General features: G+C 44.4%; 1 pseudogene; it reads right to left on the reverse strand.

The window, feature by feature from the left end:
* Nucleotides 1-2,409: 2,409 nt before the first annotated feature.
* Nucleotides 2,410-11,662, reverse strand: LOC132023919 (large ribosomal subunit protein uL30-like; annotated as a pseudogene).
* Nucleotides 11,663-19,360: the final 7,698 nt, after the last annotated feature.

Consider the following 19,360-nt stretch of genomic DNA (forward strand, 5'->3'; position numbering starts at 1 on the left):
AGAAAGAAAGAATATTCCCAGCACATGCAAAGGCCCTGTGACAGGAAGGAACATGGCAAGTACAAGCGAATTAAAAGAGTCCAGAGAAGATTAAGGAGGAGGAAATAAAGTGATATTTTAGAAGGGGTTAGAGAGATAGGTAGGGGCCAAATCACGCAGAACCTCAAAAGCCACATTAAGCAAGGAGTTTGGTCTTTATCTTCAGAATGGTGTTTTAACTCCCCAGGCCTTTGAGACTCCCCAAATTCCTGCCCTGCTTCTCAGTCTTTCAGCTGCACTCAGACCACCAGAATCAATGAGAGGCTTTGCTATGGAAGATTTCCGAGTCTCACCTCAAAGTTTCAGATTCAGCAGATCTGGGATTGAACCTGATTATTTGTAGCACTAACAAGGTCCCCTGTGCCATAGCTCCCTCCGTGCTCGCGCTTCAAGAACCACTGTTCTAGGGGGGAAGTCAGCTTTCAATGGTCTTCCTGCCTCTCTGGGACGTCGACAGCATGATTTCGCACAGCCTTGGTGACTTCCCAATGTCCTCAAACTGACATTTCTTTTTGTGTGTGGCATATGCCTGGAGAGAGGGCTCTTCTGGGCCACCTATCCTGCTGAAGTCAGAAGATCTTCCAAACTCACAATGAAGGCTAATGCTTACAGAGAAAGCATTGTGAGTCACACTGGGGTTGGCATGGCTGTTGATTGGGCAACTCTAGGGGGGATCATTCATGTCGTGTTTTAGATGACCGGTGGCAAAATATTGGTTGAGGTGTGCAGAGCAGCCACCTGGCAGATCTGCACACTGGGCACAGACTTGGATATGCATGAATTCACGCATCCCACAAACTTCCTATTATCCTTATTTGCAGAAGAACAAACTGACACTGTGAATGAATCACTTTCATTCTGTGTTTTGTCAATGGCCAAGACTATTTCTCAGCACGTGGGTAACAAAGACTGCATTAAGCCTCTGAACTTCCCGCCATTCCCATCTGCAAAATGGACACAATCGTATTTATTCTCCACTTTGGAGCTGGGTAGACTGAATTAATGAAGGAGGGGGCTGAAGCTCCTGAAAGTTTTGGGGAGAAGAGAATTTCCTTTCATTATTGTGATCCTGTTCAAGAAAGTGATTTTGTTACAAAGGTATAAACACCTCCAGTTGTTTAAGCAAGCAAATGAAGACAACCAACGAAGCAGAGCGAAGGCCAATGCAGGTGTTTCCAATAGCCCTGCAGAGTGATGGTAAGAGGTAGTCACTTCTCAGATGGCACCCTGCTTTAAAAAGCAACAGCTTCCCCCACCAAGGCTGTAAGAGCTAGTTTCCCCTCCCCCAGTTTTCCTCCTTTCCTTAAGGATGGCAGGTGTTCAGTTCATTCCTTCTTTCGTTTCTTCTCCTTCCTCAGTGACTAACTACAAAGTGCTAATTTAAAAGGTAGGGATTTGGAGAGCACCTAGACCCTTCAGGCATTGTTATTGCAACATAAAACTCTTTACTTAGGGGTCACAGGTTCAAATCTAGGCAGGGTCAGTAGTGACCACACATCTGATGGCTGGCCATCTGCTGGCTATTTCACGGTTCATGTGAGATGAATTGGGGGCCTCAGCTCGCCCGCCAGGACGCATCAGAATGGGCACTGCCAGACATCACTTGGCACTTGGCACAGAGGCCAAGACCCCAATTGGAAACTCTAGTGCTCTGAGGTTCCTTCCTAGAGAATGTGCACATGGGGGGAAGGGCAGGAGCTGACTGGGGCAGAGAGCAAGAGTCATTGTCTCATCCTCTTACCTGCTTGATTACAAAGAAGAGGCTTCTTTTCAGACCTGGGAAAAGGATTAACTTCAAAAAGTTTGTCAGAAACTTTATCCAGCAGAAGAGAGCTGCGATTGCCGGTGGTAAATGTGCAAGTAATGTTGTTGAGGAACACTCCTTTTGCTCTCTTGACTAAAGAAAGTAGCCGGACTGGAGAACATGCAGGAAGGTGCTAGGACAGGGAAGAATGGTCAGGAACCTCTAGAAAGGTAGACACCTCCATTTTTCCTTCACACACATAAACAATCCCGTGAGCCTCAGAGGCCCAGAGAAGCAAGCAGGAGGATGTCCTGTTGCTTCTCTTTTGCCTGATTATCTCCCAGCTGGAATCATGCTCCCTGTAGCAATGCTAGGTCTCCATCTCCTGCTCTTGCTATCTCCCACGGGCTCAATGTCAAGGACTGGTGTGGACACAGACACCCCCACTTTCCGCTGAGGGGTACTAGTATTGCCGTCTCTGGGTTTAGGCATTCATTCCCAGACTAGTTTTGGCTCTGGAAACAGACCAAAAAGAGCACTTGAATTGTTGTTGTTGTTGTTGTTTTCAGTATGAAAGTAGTCATTATCAAATGATGAAATTACAAAAAATAATCACAGTAGGTACCTTAGTTCATCCTTGTAATAATCCTGTTGATCTGGTGCTCCCTGTTGCCAGCATCTCCACTTTCTACAAGATGGGTGGTCTTTTTCTTCATACCCCCTCATGGAGGAGATCTTTTGAAGGGCCAAGAAGTTGTTTGCTTCTTTGAAACGTTTTCCAACAGAATAGACCTCGTGAATCAGACCCTCTATGCAGATGGTGCCATATTTATGACGAGATGGGGCAATCAATGTGCTCTCTGACAGGGCAATTTGCTTCATGGTTGATTTTGCCAGAACCACACTTGAAGATCAATTCATTCACCAACTTCAGGTCTGGGTCCCCCTCATGCTACGTATGGTTCCACAATCCTTAGCATGTCAACTGAGGCCTTGTTGAGCTTAACAAAGGTGCCAATGAGGATCTGGTCGAGGCAAAGAAGTTACAACACCCACATTCTGAACCTTTGGGTTCACCCCACTGATAGCTCGGATCCTGACGACAAATGCTGCTGTGGTCTCTTGCAGGTAGGTAGAAGTTGCCAGCTTTTCTTGCCATCGTCGCTGTTCAAAGCTCCAGTCTTGTATATCTGCCTATATTCCCTGTGGTAATGCTTAGCTTTTCGTAGATAAGCTTCCTCCTTGCCTTTTGAAGCATCTTTGGGGCAAACATCTTTCTTAGAGGCTTGCTCTTCAACTCTGTGAAACTCCTTTGTTTTCTGGCACAGCCGGAAGCTTCTTTTTCTTTCTTTCCGTAACCTCCTTGGTTCTATCTGGAAAAGAGGGAGGACAGTTGAGTTTTCAGCTTCACTTTTTGTTTTCATTTACCACATTATCCCTATTACCAAAGTCCTGGCCTGAATCCAAGGGCAATTTACTAAGTACCAGGTCCTCTCCTGACTTTTGTTGGAGCCCATGGATCACAATGCCAATAGAGTCTAATATGGTGGGATCTGAATATCAGGGGGCTGGTGAAGTTGAGGTGGTCATAGTGAGGGACATGGGCTAGTCTGTCCAGCAGCCTGGTGGTGGAAGAGAAAGACAAGGTCATGGGGTAGGGGGAGGAGTTTATGGGGAGGTTTGTTAGAATGAGGGAGGAACCGTGCATATGTTTTCAGTTTGAGAGATGGTGAAGAGGGAGAATAAAAATTCACGAGACAGAAGGGAAAATACTTTTTTAGCCAAGAGCCAAAGGTGGGCAGAAAGGAAAGGGATCAGCTGCATAAGAAGAAGAGGAATTCTTGAAGTTGAGGGTCAGAGGGAAGCAAGAGTGCCATTATAGATACACTTCAGATATGGAGAGAGCAGCCTTGGGTCCTTCATCAATGATGTGTTCTCTTTTCTTTGCTCAATAGAAGACCTTTCCCTGAGAGGTGGCTGGGAACCCGAGGGGTGTGCCAAAGACGTGGAGAAAGGGAAAAGAGGCAACAGGGGGACAGAAGTGGAGGGCTGCTGGCCAGGCTGGGCTCAGATGGATTTGCACCCTCTATCTGTGTATTAGTATCATCTTGAAAGCCATCCATCATGGCTTGACTTTCAGTCACGTAGCAGGGACCACTGCTCTGTATTATAGAAGGAGGTTTGACGTGAAAATTGTAAAGAAAGCAGACTATAAAGAGTTCCACCCAATATATACATGGAACAGGGGAAGAAAAGACCAAATGAGATTGTCAAAAAGTTTTCAAAGAACTTTCCAAAAACAAAACAAAACAAAACAAAACTTTTCCCTGATTTAAGTCAAACAGCATGGAAAATAATAATATGGTGTTCAAGTCCCATTGTCTCTGTTGGGGGTGATGCTTGAAGAAAAAGAAAGTGTGTTCTGTTGTTAGTCATATTTTAATTGGTCACAATGTGAGGCAAAAGTTCAAAACTAAATGCTGGAAATACCTCCCCTCTGGAACATTCAATTAAAATCTGTGGGGGGAAAAAGCTTCAAAATGACAGCCAGAGACTAACAACAACAATAGCAAAAGTCCCCATGAACCCGGGCTTGAGGGAGGCAGATGACTTGAATTGAGTCAAGTATGTGTGTATGTGTGTGTGTTTGAGGGCATTGGTGGGGGGCTGGAGGGGTTGTCTGGCCACTTTTGGCTAAGACTCAGAAGGTATTTTGCATTATGAGCCCTGCAAGCGTGTTTTGCTCCAGGTGAAAGTGTGATGTGGACAGAATTCATCTTTGTCATCTGAAGTCTTGCCTTTCCACACTCTTTCTTACCCTTCCAAGTCCCTGCTTCCACCCCTTAGGAATATCTGGTATCTTCTGCCATGCCTTCACTCAAACAGGATTGGAAATGCATTCACACTAAGGTAAAAATAACTGAAGATAACTTACCTCAGGAGCATTAGCACTTTAATAAGGCAGGTCTTAGGTAAAATAAATGTTACTGAACTCCGAAATAGCATCACATGGATGGGAACCTATTCTGCTTATTTATAAAAGGCATTTTGAGACCATCCCACACTCCTGCCGGCAAGAAGCCTATATGGGATAGCTTCTAGAATTACTTGAGTCCTAGAAGGATCTTAGAAATTTTAACATGTTGGATTGATTAAGATGATGTCAAAAATCACCATAATAAAAACTGGGGGTTATTATTGACAAAAGGATCTATGAATCCTCTGACATTTAACATTCCACTTGACAATTTCTTTTTGTCCTCAAAGGAGAAAATGTGTGCCTTACGGGTGGACTCAGGCGTGCGTACATGGGTGAACACGGGCACATCTGTGCCCCACGTCACTGAGCAGCCCACGATCCCCCCGAAACCCATGCACTTGTGAACTCGCTCAGTCCTCAAAGCCACCCCACGAAGAAGGCTCTATTATCTCAACATTAGAAAAAAAAGGGAGCCAAGACATAGAGAACGTGAGTGAGTTCCCCAAGCACGTGCAGCATGTCGGTGGTGGAGCTGGGATCTGAACCCCTGGAGTCATCATAGGTCAGTCATCATCTGGCCTCTCACCACTCTGCAAGCTGGCTTTGAAGAACTCGACATGAACTTCACAGAAGCCGTTGTTTCTGAAGAGGGGCTGAAGAAGGAGTTTTCGAGATTGGAGTGAGGAAGGTAGGGTCGGGTCAGTCTGCCTTATAGGCGACATAGCACGGTAGGACACAGCGGCTCAGCAAGGTGGACAGCACAGGCTGGACATGGAGGGGGCTCGTGCGTCTGCATTACCCACGGCAGGCTGGGTTTTCATCTGTGTTCCCAGCATTATTGCAAACAGCTCTTGCTTTTATTCTCAAAAGAATCTGGGTTTGGCTGGTGCTACATGGTGCCCTCACCCATGGGGAACCGTTCCCGTAGAACCTTAGATGGCCCGCTGCCAAGGTTGTGTTTTAGTCTACGGAGTGGAAAACGATATTTGATGCCCAGAATGGCTTCAAGAAGGGACAGGCAGGAGTGACAGAAGGGAGACCCGTCCTTAAGGTACTCAAGGACCTACTTTGTAGGATTGTTGAGAAAGAAAACGAAATTAAGCGGGTTGAGAAGAGCGTGATATGGATCAAATGCTCAGTCCGTTCTCGATCTTCTTGTCCCTCCTTCCCCCTGCTTCTTTTTCTCTTTGTCCTCTTCCTCCTCCACCTTCTCATTCCGCCCTCCTCCATTCCTCCTCCTCCTCCTTCTCTTCTCTTCCTGGCCATGTCTGGGAGCCACAACCTGCCCCACTTTCTCTTCTGCAAATCTCTCCAATCTTCTCTTGCCTGGCTTCCTTCCTTCAACAACCAGCAGGGTCTGTGAGTTTCCAGACAGGCAGGGCCCGGGTGAGGATGGTGAACACAGCCTAAGCAACAGAATCCAAGGAGTGCCTTATGGTAGTCTGGGGGTGGGGAGGCAACGCGAGATACAAAGTTTTCCCTACACCCCGATATTTGAATTTTAAGAGTTCAACGCACTCAGCTGAAGGCTGTTACATTGACTGCTTATTCAACCTCATCCTGGCAGTAGGAGGGAAAAAAGCCCAACAATCACTGAAAGCTCACATTTTAATACTCACAGCTGGGGATCCGGTCAGGGTCATGTTACCAATATAAACAGCACAAAGCCGGCAGTCTAATACTAATATCTAATAGATCGAGGATCACACATCAGCCTCATACATCAAACGCAGCCTGCTTTTGAAGCAGATATCAAATAATGTTCCCACTCTTGATTATGTTCCCTTTGTTCTAGGGCAGTAAAAAAAGAAATGAGTGAAGAGTCCCTGGTCACATTATTTGGGGATTTGGCAACAGCAGACCAAAGAGTGAGTAAGGGAAGGGCTGGAAAAACGTTATTATTTTTAAGCACCCTCCATGCCCCAGGGACTTGGTATAACATCATATTAACCTGGCAACAGGCTCAGAAGAAGGGATTATTATGCCCATTTTACAGGTGGGGAAGCCAATGTCCAGAGATGACAGTAAGTACTAGAGCTGGGATGCAAATACTAGTGTTTCATAAGAACAGCCCCATTTTGTTTGTTTTGTTTTGTTTTGCAAGGAATAAGACCCTCATGACATCATAATGTGTATCCAGAGATAATTTCACCGTTTCATGTTCCTGATGTCACAGCTGCTAATAGCTTCAGTTGTTAGGAGGGACGCAGACACCATGAATGAAAAATGTCCAGAGAGGAAGGGTGTAGCCTGACACCAGTGGCTAAAGTGGAAAGCGCGGCAGAAGTCAGATCCCAAGCAAAGTGAGTAAGTGAGCGGTGAGCGTATAATGGAGACTGATAAGTACTATGGAGAAAAGTAAAACAGGAAAGGGTTAGGGAGTTTGGGGAGAGGTCTTGATTTTATTTGAAATTAATTAATAGCAGAAATATTAAGTGAATCTCCAGTGTCCCGAGGGCTTCTTGCTGGCCTGGAACCTCATGGATGCTGCAGAGTCAAGTGGGTTTGAATTCTGCTTCTACCTGCAAGCTGGCTGACCTTGGGCAATGTGTACAAGCCTTTGTTTCCTCGGCTCTCGCAGGGAAAGAGCAGTGTGCGGCCCGTAGCGTTGTTGTTGGGCTTCGGTGAGTTACAGCATGTCTGGTCCTCAGAGCGCCCAGCATATGTGGGCGGGCCCTCACTACCATTTTTACGATTCGGCTTGTCCAGATTCCCATGGGGTGTTCGTGGCCCACCCGAAGTCCTGGTTGTTATTCTGTCATGGCTTTAGAAGTGACTGTCCCCTCGCCTGGTCATTGGTCCACATTTGGAACTCAGTTGAACTTGACTTGGACTCAGTCTGCTTTTCCTAGGTCTTCAGTTCTCCGGTTGGTTTGCTTCCCTGCTGTGTGCTGTGATTTTTCAAACCTTCTCTTCCAGCCTCCCCTGTTCTGAGAGCCCACATGCGCACATATGCACGCACTCTACAAACATGGCACACACCAAACGTAATTACCCTTTTACTTCTGAGAAACCACAAGGAATGAGAAAGGAGTTCCCTCGAGCTCTTGCCAGTAGATCTATAAATCCCCCTGAGTCTGTCCATCTCTCCTCTTTGCCCCCCACTGATGTCAAGGGAGTATGCCTCCTACTGAGGACAGTACCCCCACCCCCTGCACTGCACTCAGAGTCCCATCACCTCTTACTTCTGCCAAACCTTATATCACCACCTCTCCTATTTTCTTTTCAGAATTATTCCTACATACAAGTTCAAATTTAAACATCTCCCCCCTTCATCTTCGTCTTCTTGTTTTCCAATAAACATTTCGGCACCTACGTCAATGCTTCACTTTTCCCATCTCCCCACCTCCTCGCTCAGCACTTGGCCCCATTGCCCTCACAAAGTCTCCGGTGACTTGTATTTTGCTAATTCCAAGATATACTGTTTGGTAGGGACCAACCTACTTGACCACTCTTTCCCTCCAGAAAAACGTGCTTTCCCTGATTCTGGTTTCCTGATCTTCTTTTATTTTTCTGCTTGCTTCTCAGTCCCCTTTGCTAGTTTGTCTTCTCCCTTAGGAAATTTCAACATATATTTTTTTAACCTGCCCACTTCTCTTTGCCTCCAGAGCAGGTACCCCAGTCCAAAGCATTGACTTCTTCCACCTTGACAGTTCAACAGTCTTCTGAATACTCTTGGCAGGACCTCATTTCGGATGTCTGCACTGCAGGGACCACACTCACATTTGCACTCCTTTACTGTCCTCTGTTCACCTAGAATTAAGTATTATCATAGTAACAGTCTTTATCATGGCCCAGAAACCTTCGCATGTTCTCCATGACTGCTTTCTCCAGTTTACACCCCTTTATCCCTCACTTTCAGCTCCCAATACACTGGCTTTCTCTTTGTCCTTCAAGTGGTCATGTTTTTGTTTTTGTTTTCCAACATCAAGACGTTTGGGTAAGCTCATCCCTTGGTCTGAATGCTCCTGCCCCATTCTTTGCAGAACTCCTATCTATCCTTCAGAAATAAAACTTCCCTAGGAAAGTTCTCTGACATTCCCAGAATGTCAGAGAACTAGGTCGAGTCTTTCTGTTACAAGCTCTCCTGGTAACTTGTACCTCTTCTTCATAATAGTTATTATAATTGACTGTGTTGTTTGGGGTCTAACTTCTCTCTCTGACGCTAGTTTGTAAGTCCGTGGAGACATAGTCAAGCGTCTCCATTTTGCCACGGTCCAGCACCTAAAACAGTATCTGGACCAGGTGGAATAAATGAATGAGAGGAAAAACAATCTTCAGTTTTCAAAACCATTATTCCCAAGGTAGACCTGCAAAGCTGTTGTATTTGATATCTGCGTGCTTCTAAGGGTTAAACTCAGAGCTTCTGCCTTCCCTAACCTCTTCATCATTTCAGCTCCCTCTTCTCATTGAGTTCAGAACTCTATTTGGACATCTACCATCACTACCACTTCTTTAAGCCCTGTTTTGAGTGTTTCCTTCTTAAACCCTCCCTGGTTCTCATCTTCTCCATTTCAGCTATTGGTGTCACCATTTCCTTTACTTCTTTAAAGTCAAAATGAGGAAGCTTTAAAAAAAAGCATTTAGAGGTTTTGTTTTTTTTTTTAAGATTTTACTTATTAATTTTGAATGAGAGAGAGAGAGAATGGGGGGAGGGACGGAGGCAGAGGGAGAGAGGGAATATCAAGCAGATTCACACTGAAGGCAGAGCCCAGCCAGGGGCTTAATCTCATGACCCTGAGATAATGACCTGAGCCAAAATCAGGAGATCATGAGCCAAAATCAAGAATAGGCTGCTCAACATACTGAGGCAACCAAGAACCCCTAGAGTTCTTTATTTTTTATTATAAAAGCATGATATGTTCACAGTAGAAATTTTAAAAATATATTTAAAAAAAAAAGAAAATAAAAATCAAGCATTTATCTAAACAGCAAATTTCTAACTATTTTGGTATATACTGTTTCCAAGTTTTTCTATGCATACACATGCATTGTTCTTAAACCGTGGCTGGGTTCTGCCTACCTTCTTAAATTAACATTTTCATTATGGGAATTTTCAAAATAAAGAGAACTATATAATTAATACTTATTAACATTTTATCATTTTTTTCATCTAATTGTCTTTGTTTTTGAGTACTGTAAAGCAAACCCCCTATAACACTTTTGTATGTATCTCTAACACTAAAATCTTTTTAAAACCATAACTAAACTGTCACTCTCGTGCCTGACAAAATCAACAATAAATTCTCAACTTCATCTAATGAGACCATGTTTAATTTTCTGATTATCTTAAAAATATATTTTTACAGCTAGCTTGTTTGAATTAGAATCAAAATACACATATTATTTATACACACAGATTTTTAAAAATTAGGAACATATCATGCAAGCTGTTTATAAACTGTTTTTTAAACTTAAGAATATGTTACACACATTTTCCCATGTACTAAAGATTTTTCTTCATTGATTCCAATGTATATATAATAGTCCATACTTTTTATATCCAACATCTTATTATGGACATTTAGATTATTTTCAATTATATGACCTATGAGTAAGGCATTGATGTATATACATAAGACATGACTCATGAGAAGTAGAGAAAACCTAGGCCCAAGATGATATTGCCAAATTGCTCTCCAGAAAGGATATACTATTTACTATCCCATAAATTATGTATTCCTCAAGCACTAGGTATTATAATTGAACAATTATCATTATTTTTACCCAAATCAGCAAGCAAAAATAATATCTTTTTTTTAAATTTTGCATACCTTAATGTGGTTAAGTATGGTTTGCAGTTCAATAGACCTTTAGATTTCTGTGGAAATGTTCCTGTTCATGTTCTTTGTCCATTTTTCTAATTTGTTCTGTTTTACTATTGATTTGTGAGGCTTTCTTTCCTTTTTTATTTTCTTTGGCAAATTTTACCAACATTATGCTATGAATATTGCAAGAATTGTGTTTTGGGGGTTTGTTGTTTGCCTTCTAGACTTGTTTTATTTTACCCTGTCATATATGTTCTTAACCAATCCTAATTTATAATTTCTCAATGTGTCAATTCTTCTTTCAAATCACAATGCTGTGACTCTAACCGAACATATCAACAGCTCTTCCCTCTAACCGTTTTTTTTTTAAAGCTCCAAAAAAAAAAAAAAAAAAGCTCCATTCTCTTTTCTAGTTCACTGTGAAGGCTGCTGCCTAAGAATATTTCTATAGCTGCTTCTCCATCCATGACTTGACAAATGTCTTTTTATTGCATAGCAGATGAAACCTGAACTCCTCAGCCCAGTGTTTAGTAACATCCACAGTTTAACTTAAACTCTCTTTTCTAAACTTATTCTTTTTGCACAGGAGTCATCCATGGCAGTCTGAATGATGTTCTCACTCTTTCCACCAAACAACTCTTCTGACCATGTTCTTGCTCGCCCTCCTTTCCAAGCTCACTGATGTCCAAACCTCTCCATCTTCAAGGCTCATCTTCCAGTCTGATGCCTACGAAGTCTGCTGGGAGTTGCTTCAGCCCAGGGATCCCTTCTTCCTCTCTTTGCAAATACTTACTATTAGCTCCACATGTCTTCCAACATCACCATTAAATTTTGGTTTTCTCAAAAAAAGTGTAATTCCTCTTATGAGAGCCGGTGCCATGTCATCTTGTTCTGATTCTTCTGTAGGTCATGTGTTCCACCCAGGTCTCGACACCTATTAATGTGGTTAAGTATGGTTTGCAGTTCAATAGACCTTTAAATTCATGATGACTTCACTGTACATAGGAGAATGGCGCTACTCACCTGCCAAAGGCAGAACAGGCACTTGGAAATAATTTTCCCTGGTGGTGATAAAAATGGTCGCAGAACATCTACGATCTTTAACTCCAACTTCCTTTCAACTCCTTTCATACACGTAAACACGAGTGATTACAGTACATCTTCATTCAGTGGGAGTGGGATGGAATTTTCATCTGTACTCAAAGCTAATGGATTCACTGAAAGCAATTTAGTGTTCTCAGTGGATGGACCTGCTGGATGGAAAGGCCACCAACAGATGGGGAGTATCCCTATCTTAGCCAGGGGAGGGGAAAAATATGAGATTCAATCTGTTTCTTTAAAAAATGATAAACTCAAGATGATGTTCACAGAAGCTTTATTTCCGTGGTTAGGGAAAAGAAAAAAAAACAGGACAGAGGAACTCAACCCTCTTGTTAAACACACGGGTAAAAAAGAGAATCCATTTGTTTATGCTCACGTTGGAGAACATTGAAAGTCGAGGGTGTATGTTCAGTGTTTTTGCAAAGAGGTGCCTCGTGGAGACCATGACAATCAATGTTATCCGTGGAAAGTCACTGTCTTTGCTATGGTGAAGGATAAGTCATTGTCTCCCACTGGTCTGCTTTTCAAGACTCCATGATGAACTCTACTCCTAGAAATGTCTGAACCAAAACAGAATCTAAGGACTCTAAATACAGACTTAAAGTAAGAGATAATTGTCGTGGCTGTATGGCAGCTTTTCTAAGAAATTGTTAGAACCATGTATTTTATCAGAGTGCATGTTATTTTGTTCACTGATGTATCCCTGTACTTTAAAAAGTGCCTGGCCATGAGTAGGTGTCCAACAAGTATTTTTTTTAGTTTAACTGAGTCAAAGTATTCTCAAATTCTTGGTCCTGTGGTTGGGTGGGTACATGTATGTATGTATATTAATGGGCAGAAACAAAAAGAAGAATCACGTGCTTGCTCCCTGTGCTGTAATGTTCCAAACAATAACATATGATAATGATGGTGGTTTTCCACACTCAAAGTTCTTTCACCACCCATCGACTGATTCAATGGATATTTATTGGACACTGATTACATATCAGGAGTTGTCTATATGTGTTTACTATCTAGGAAAAATAGACAAACAGACCAATACAAAGCATGTGTCAGAGACTGCTAATCAAAGGAAGTTTAAGAAGGACAGACGCACCGGTCACAGGGGCTCGGGGATGGTATCCCCCAGGAGGTGTGCATGAGCTGAGACTGGGGGAGAGTAGCCCCACTGGAGAGACTGCCCAGAGGGAGAAGGAAAGAGATGCTCTTCCTCTAGAGCCTGGCTAAAAAAGATGCTCATCCTGCTCTTCCTCAAGCATTTGCCCCCACCTGCTCCCAGCTGGTGGTGAGATAGGCCTGGTCAGCCATAGGATAACTGGATCCCAAACTGTTGGCATCACTGCTATGTGGGGCTCGCATCCCTGGGCAGGGAGGTGCACCTGATGGGTATTGTTCCTCTGTAGAAAGTAGTCTGTCACCAACCTCCCACCAGTGGCTTGCCAAAAGCCCAGTCCATCAGCCACAGGCCCCCAGGACTCTGCCGTGCACTGGTGAGCATGCCGCCATCCCTGCCCAAGAACCAACCCTTGAGGTCTTGGTCACACGGCTGCTGTCATTTCTTCAACTATATCATTTGCCCCCTGCCGCAGTCTCCTGAGTAACTGCAAGCAGGCCAGTGTCACTAAAGGGGAAACTATCATCCTATTCTCTACTTCTGGAAGAATGGGGAGAATAATGTGCTGTGTAGAGCTCATTCCCTTGAACTTGAGGGGCCTGGAGTTCTTTCTTGGGCTCCCCTCCTCTCGGGGACCAGTTGAGGCTCTCTGGTTCCCTCTTGTCTCAGCTTGCATCTGGAGGAACGACTCTGTGAGTACTGTAGGTGGGCCCTGAGTCACTGTCTGAGGAATCAAGAATGTATTATAATGAAGGCCATTACTGAGTACTTACCATGTACCAGGGATTTTGCAATCATGATCTCTAAGGCTATCGACAACCCTGCAAAGTACCAATATTAGGTGAGAAAACTGAGACTCAAAGAAGCTTAATAATGTGCCCAGGGTCATAGTAAGGTATAGACTTAGGATTCAAATTCTACTGCACCTCTCTTCAAAACTTTCTAGAATGTCATGTGACTACCCACCCACCCCACCATACTCCTAATGCCTTATTTCCCAGGCAATCCTCTGATGGAGACATTCACTTTCTATACCATCCATCTTCCTATAGTAGCAGGAAAGAGGTTTCTGTCTCCAGATTGCCTTATACAGTCCCTGACGCACAGTGCCTACCTCTCCAGGACACTGGCGCACGTCCTGGTCAGCTTCTCCTCCCATCTCCTAACTCTTAGAAACAGAGGTGGATTATAGCTTTGTAATACCTTTAAACCCTTGGGTTTATTTTTAAATGGTTGTGATACCCTAGTCCCTAGGAATGCAGAGATAAACTCCACCCTCAAGTCCAGTAAGAGAACCAGACTCAGGGTCAAAAAATGGCAATGTTGTATCAAAAAATGCGACAGTTGAGTTACATATAAGGGACAGGGATAAGAGAGAGTCTAGATCAACTCTGCTTAAGGAATCCAGGAGAATTCACTAGGAAGGTGACGCTTAGGTGGGCCATGAAGTATGATTAGGAGTTTGGGGGGCACGTAAGGGAGGGGCAGGACATCGGAGGCAGAGGACGTTAGAGTCACTCTCAGGGTCCTATTCTGGCTTGGCCAACATCACTTGCACGTTCAGGGATAAGACATTTGGACCCTTCAGGACTCAGTCTCCCCTTTACAGGAAAGACATGTTGCAGAAGTTACCGATTGACCGTCAATAAGAAAGATCCTTTCTGCATAAACATGTGATTCTACAGCAGAAAAACCTGGTGAGTGTTCTTGCTTCCACAGAAACTCCTTAATTTAATGCTCTCTGCAATGGCAAGGGCATTCACCCCTTCAAGCCCCTGGGAGTCTGTTCAGTAAATGAGCTGTGCGAGTGGCGTTGGGACTAAGTCACGGCTGGCTGTTGTCATTGGTTCTGCGCTTGTCCTAAGGACACATTAGCACCCAGGCCACCCAGCAGCCAGCTAGGAGAAAAGGGGCAAGTTTTCCTTCCCTCTCTTCCTCCATTACAAGGGTTCTGTGAATGATGAATGTGAGAAAGGTAGCCAGGCAGAAGGAAGCATAATTTAATGATTTTAAGTAACATTTCTGTATCTAATTACAAAGGTAACATATATCCATTGTAGGAAAGGTTGAAAAGTAGCAGGGAAGAAAATAGTACTGGTCAGTTCTATACTAAGAACGAGTTACATCACTATTCTGCCCTAGACAGAGAGTGAGTAACAGTGTTCTCCACATACTCTTTATAGCTTTCTTTCTCCATGACTAGTGTGATGAAACCAATCTTTAGCCCTTGTCTGGTGTAATTAGAAGACTTCTTGCTTCTCTTCAGAGGCCTTGATAAGTGGGTCCTCAGGTCTGGTGTATTATTTTTAATGGCTTCATAATATTCTCTACATTATATGGCTTATTCATGATTTATTTAAGCAGACTTTATCACTGAGCATGGAAATTTTTTTTTTTCAACCATAAACAACATTGTGATGAACATCTTGTGACTGGGTCTTTGTGCACAGAAATAATTACTCTAAACCCCGGAAGGGTGTTACTCAGGCAGCCTGGATTTAGGAATAAGCCATCTGGGAGGCTGTGTGGACAGCAGCTTTGTTTAGAAGGATTTGCCTCCCCAGCTGCCTGGTCAACCCGAGATCTCATGGTGGGATGTGACCGTCAGGGGAAGAGAGGGTCCTCAGCGATTTTTCATGGCACCAGGCTTCTGCTCAGTGCTTTGGAAAATTAAAAAGTGACCCCCACCCAGGGTACATCTTTGGTCTAAAATCTACTGAAGGTGGATTCTGGAATTGGCTCTTGAGGGACAGAGGGAAGCACAGTCCTCTGGAATGTGTACACGAGGTAGAGAAATGGCCTCAAAAGTGCTGTGCGGAGACAGATTCTCGGCAGGCCAGGCTCGGCTCGGTGACCTCATAGGTCCTTCCCATCTGTAATTCCAGTGATTAGTGCAGCCGGTTTTAGAGTGTGACCAGAACACAAACATTTAACAATAGGGGCTGTGGAGATTCAGGCCCGTCCTCTTTCTCTACGTTGACCGCCTGAAATCCAGCTCTGCTCTCTCTGAGGTCTGGTGGTGGGCTGCCTCTCTCCTTTGGTCTCCTTGGCCGTGGGCAGCTCTGGCTTCCCACAGTAACTACAGAGGCACATGCTGGAGCCCACCCTGCCCAGGTGACAGAGATCCTTCCCAGAGTCCTGCCAGGTCGCAACTGAGAGGGTGACATCATGCCCGGCCACCGCCACCTTTTATTAACTGGTTTCCCCATAGAACTGGGGCCCTTAGGATGGGTTCACAGGCTTCTCTTTGGCGGCTCAATAAGTTGGTCCTCAGATTTTGGGGGGGGGTTCTTGTTTGTTTCCACTTGGAATGAAAACATTTGGCCCCAAAAGCACACAAATCAGGGTTACTACAGGCCTGGCCTACATTTGGCCAGATTTCTTGCAACACACATTCATTACTAGAATGGCGCACAGTCATCCGCCTATCACTAACCTCTTTGAAGGCAAGAATCCTTCTTTAACTTGTGGTATGCCCTCAATAAATACTATTGACGAAAAGAATGAAGTACCCACTACCGCCAGCTAATGTGCTAATGCCAGGAAAGCAACATAGTATCATGGAAAGGCCACTGGATTGGCAGTCGTATGGCTCTGGGTTCCCATCTACAGTCTGGCCTCCACTTCCTCTTCTGAAAAATGGGACTCACGATGCCACCTCTTGAGGAGGTTGCCATGATTAAATCTGTCGGTCAAATGCCCAGCCCGGCACCAAGACGCGGCAGGTCCTGAGTGAGTCCTTATCATGCTTCTCCTTCTGTGCATTCTGGACGGTGCCTCTCCCCAAGGACTGAGCCAGGCTGGGAAGATGCTGGAGAAGGGAGGGCTGGCTGTTTCTGTTCTGCTGTCGCTCCCATGTACCTGGTGGAGGAAGCTGGCTGTGTCTCCACTAAGTCATCAATCTCTGTTCCGGCCCCACACCTGGAACTGGGAACTGGAAAGCATCCGCTCCAGTGGCAGCTGGTTCGTCTTACAGCTACAGCTCAGACACACAGAGAATTTAGAAAAAAAAAGAGGAGAAGGAGATTTTTGTCCCTCTCCACGAGAAAAGAGTGAAACCTCACTTTTATTATGTACCCTGGCGCATTGGCTTGGCAGCTGATGTAGTCCTCTTATGACACTGCTTTGCATAAGACCGCATGATCCCAACTTACCATACACCAGAGTTTGGTTATATTTAAAAGTCAAAGATGGAAGATGTCCATTGTCCACAGCAGAGAAGCCTAAGCAGTGACACAGATCACGATTCTTTGTACACTTACATTCCCCCAAACTTATTGCTTATATGTTTAAATAAAAGACACCATGTCGAGTATGAGTCATTAGCAAAGGCAAGCTGATTACATTTCAGAAAAATGTCTGAACTTCCCAAGACTTATATTTCACACCAGAAACTGAAGCTGAGATATTTTCATGTGGTAATAGTTTTGATAGAGGCAAAATAATTTAAACAAATAATTAGCCTGGAGAATAAAAGTGTACACAAAAGCACAATTAATGAATTTACTAATTGTTCTTCCCTGCTGTGGACATTGCTCAAAGTTGAATTTTAAGCTATTATATAAATATAAACTACTGTACCAAGCCACAAAACCAGATGACTCACCATTAGTCATTAATGTTGCCTTAAAAACAAACTTGAGCTCTCAGAGAGAAAATGCACTCACCTAGGCAGACATTGTTTTGAAAATAAAGCAAGACTTAGATGCTCAACTGTTCTTTGAGTCTTTGGGAAGACACACACACACACACACACACACACACGAGAGATTTGTGGGTTTTAATGCCCTATATAAATATCAGACAGGCAACATTTACCTTATTTGAAATTCTCCATTAGCTGAATAGGAATGAATTTGGTCTGTCCTGCCCACATGGCCAAACGAGTCCCTCTCTATCACACTCCTTACTGAAATGGAATCAAAATGTGATCTAAAGTGCCTTTTGTGTTTGGTAATTTCCGCATGTGATTGGAGGCAGCTTTCTTCTCCTCCGCATCTTTCTTCTTTTCAATTTCACCGTGTCCTCCTCCCTTAATTCCCAGAGAAATCGTGTTTTCTAGATTTGCTTACAAGGCTGCAGACTCTAGAAACTGTAAAACGGACACTGTTCTCGTGTTTTTCCAGCCTGGGAGCAAAAAATGGGAGAAAGGAGCAGAGGGATATGCGCGGGTTAGATAAACTCTTGGCAGAACTGGCGGTGTTTCGTTAATCAGAACAACCATCACCAAAGGTCTCTGTATCCCTGACGTAGTTGTTTTTAAATATAGTTCCAAAAGATTGTTATTTCTAATTTTTATATTTATATTAAATAGCAGGACAGCCTTCACCTATAAACAATGTGCTTTAAAGTAAACCTACGTGTGTAAAGAATTGATCACTTATATCTCTGACTTTGGCATCTTAAGGGACCACACATGGCTTGACATTAATTCATGAAGTAGAACATTCTGAAACCCATCCCACTGTGGGATTTTCTTTCTTCTCATCAAAACTCTGTCATGTGATCGATTGCTCTATACCATTATGGTCTGATCTCAATAGGGACAACTGCAAACTGTAAGAAGCTCCGGGATTCTAGAAGTGCTCACAGTGATGGGCTATTGTAGGGGTCAGAAAAGGAGGTGATTGGTTTGACAATGGGGTTCAAGGGTTAAAATGTATTTGGAAAACTGCTCTATGGCATTCCACAGGGTGGGGGGGGGTGCGTAGAGGCTGTGGAGACGCAGGGAATGGGGCCAGAGGAAGGGTGGAGAAGAGGTTCTCTTTTCCAGCAGGAGCAAATGTCCATAACGTCTGACGTGTCCTGTTTCTAGGACAGTGGACTGGTTCTGTGTGGCTAGGGCAGGGACGGGGGCAGTGTGATGATGTCATCTAGGGGCTTCATGCGGGGTCGTCTCTCCCCACCAATGTTAGGTTTCTATTGTAAAACCCCATCCACCTTCCCTCCCTAGCCCACGCTTTACTGAGCACTGAAGGGAGGAGACTGCAGGGAAAGAGGAGTGCCCAGGAGGGGGGCGGTGGCCACTCAGGTCATCGTTACTGCTGGTACTGTCGATGAGGTCATGATCTCTTCAGTTTTGACCAGACAGTCCATTTCTGATGATTTGGATAATTTCAGCAGGAAACAAGGTCTTGTCTATGTGTGTGGGAGGAGGTGGAGGGGGAAGGGAGACAGTGGGGGGGGGGCGCAGAATCTGACTTTGAGGGGACAAAGGACACAGAATAAAGATGGGAGATGCAGGCAAGCCAAGGTATTTTTCCATCTTTATATTTTGCCCAGGGCCATCCGAGTCCACCAGTGCCAGCCCCGGCTCCCCTGAGACCTACTGGAGAGAAATTTCTACAGGCAGAAAACCTAAGCGATGAGGCTCTTCTCCGCTCTGTGCAGACGGGGAATGCACCGGCCGCAGAGGTGCCCAGTGGGAGGAAAATGTCCTGGGGGCTCAGCTGGGACGGTCAGCCTCAAAGCAGGGGCAGGGGCTGTGTTTGCCATTCTCTGATGACTCCTTTACCACTGAGTTCTGTACTCAGAGGCCCAGAGGAGTGACTGCATGCTTAGGTGCACTTGGACACTTGCTCAGTCATTTCCCACCTAGGTGACCTTGGGACAGA

This window comes from Mustela nigripes, chromosome 8 (assembly GCF_022355385.1).
Source record: "Mustela nigripes isolate SB6536 chromosome 8, MUSNIG.SB6536, whole genome shotgun sequence".
Lineage (NCBI taxonomy): Eukaryota > Metazoa > Chordata > Mammalia > Carnivora > Mustelidae > Mustela > Mustela nigripes.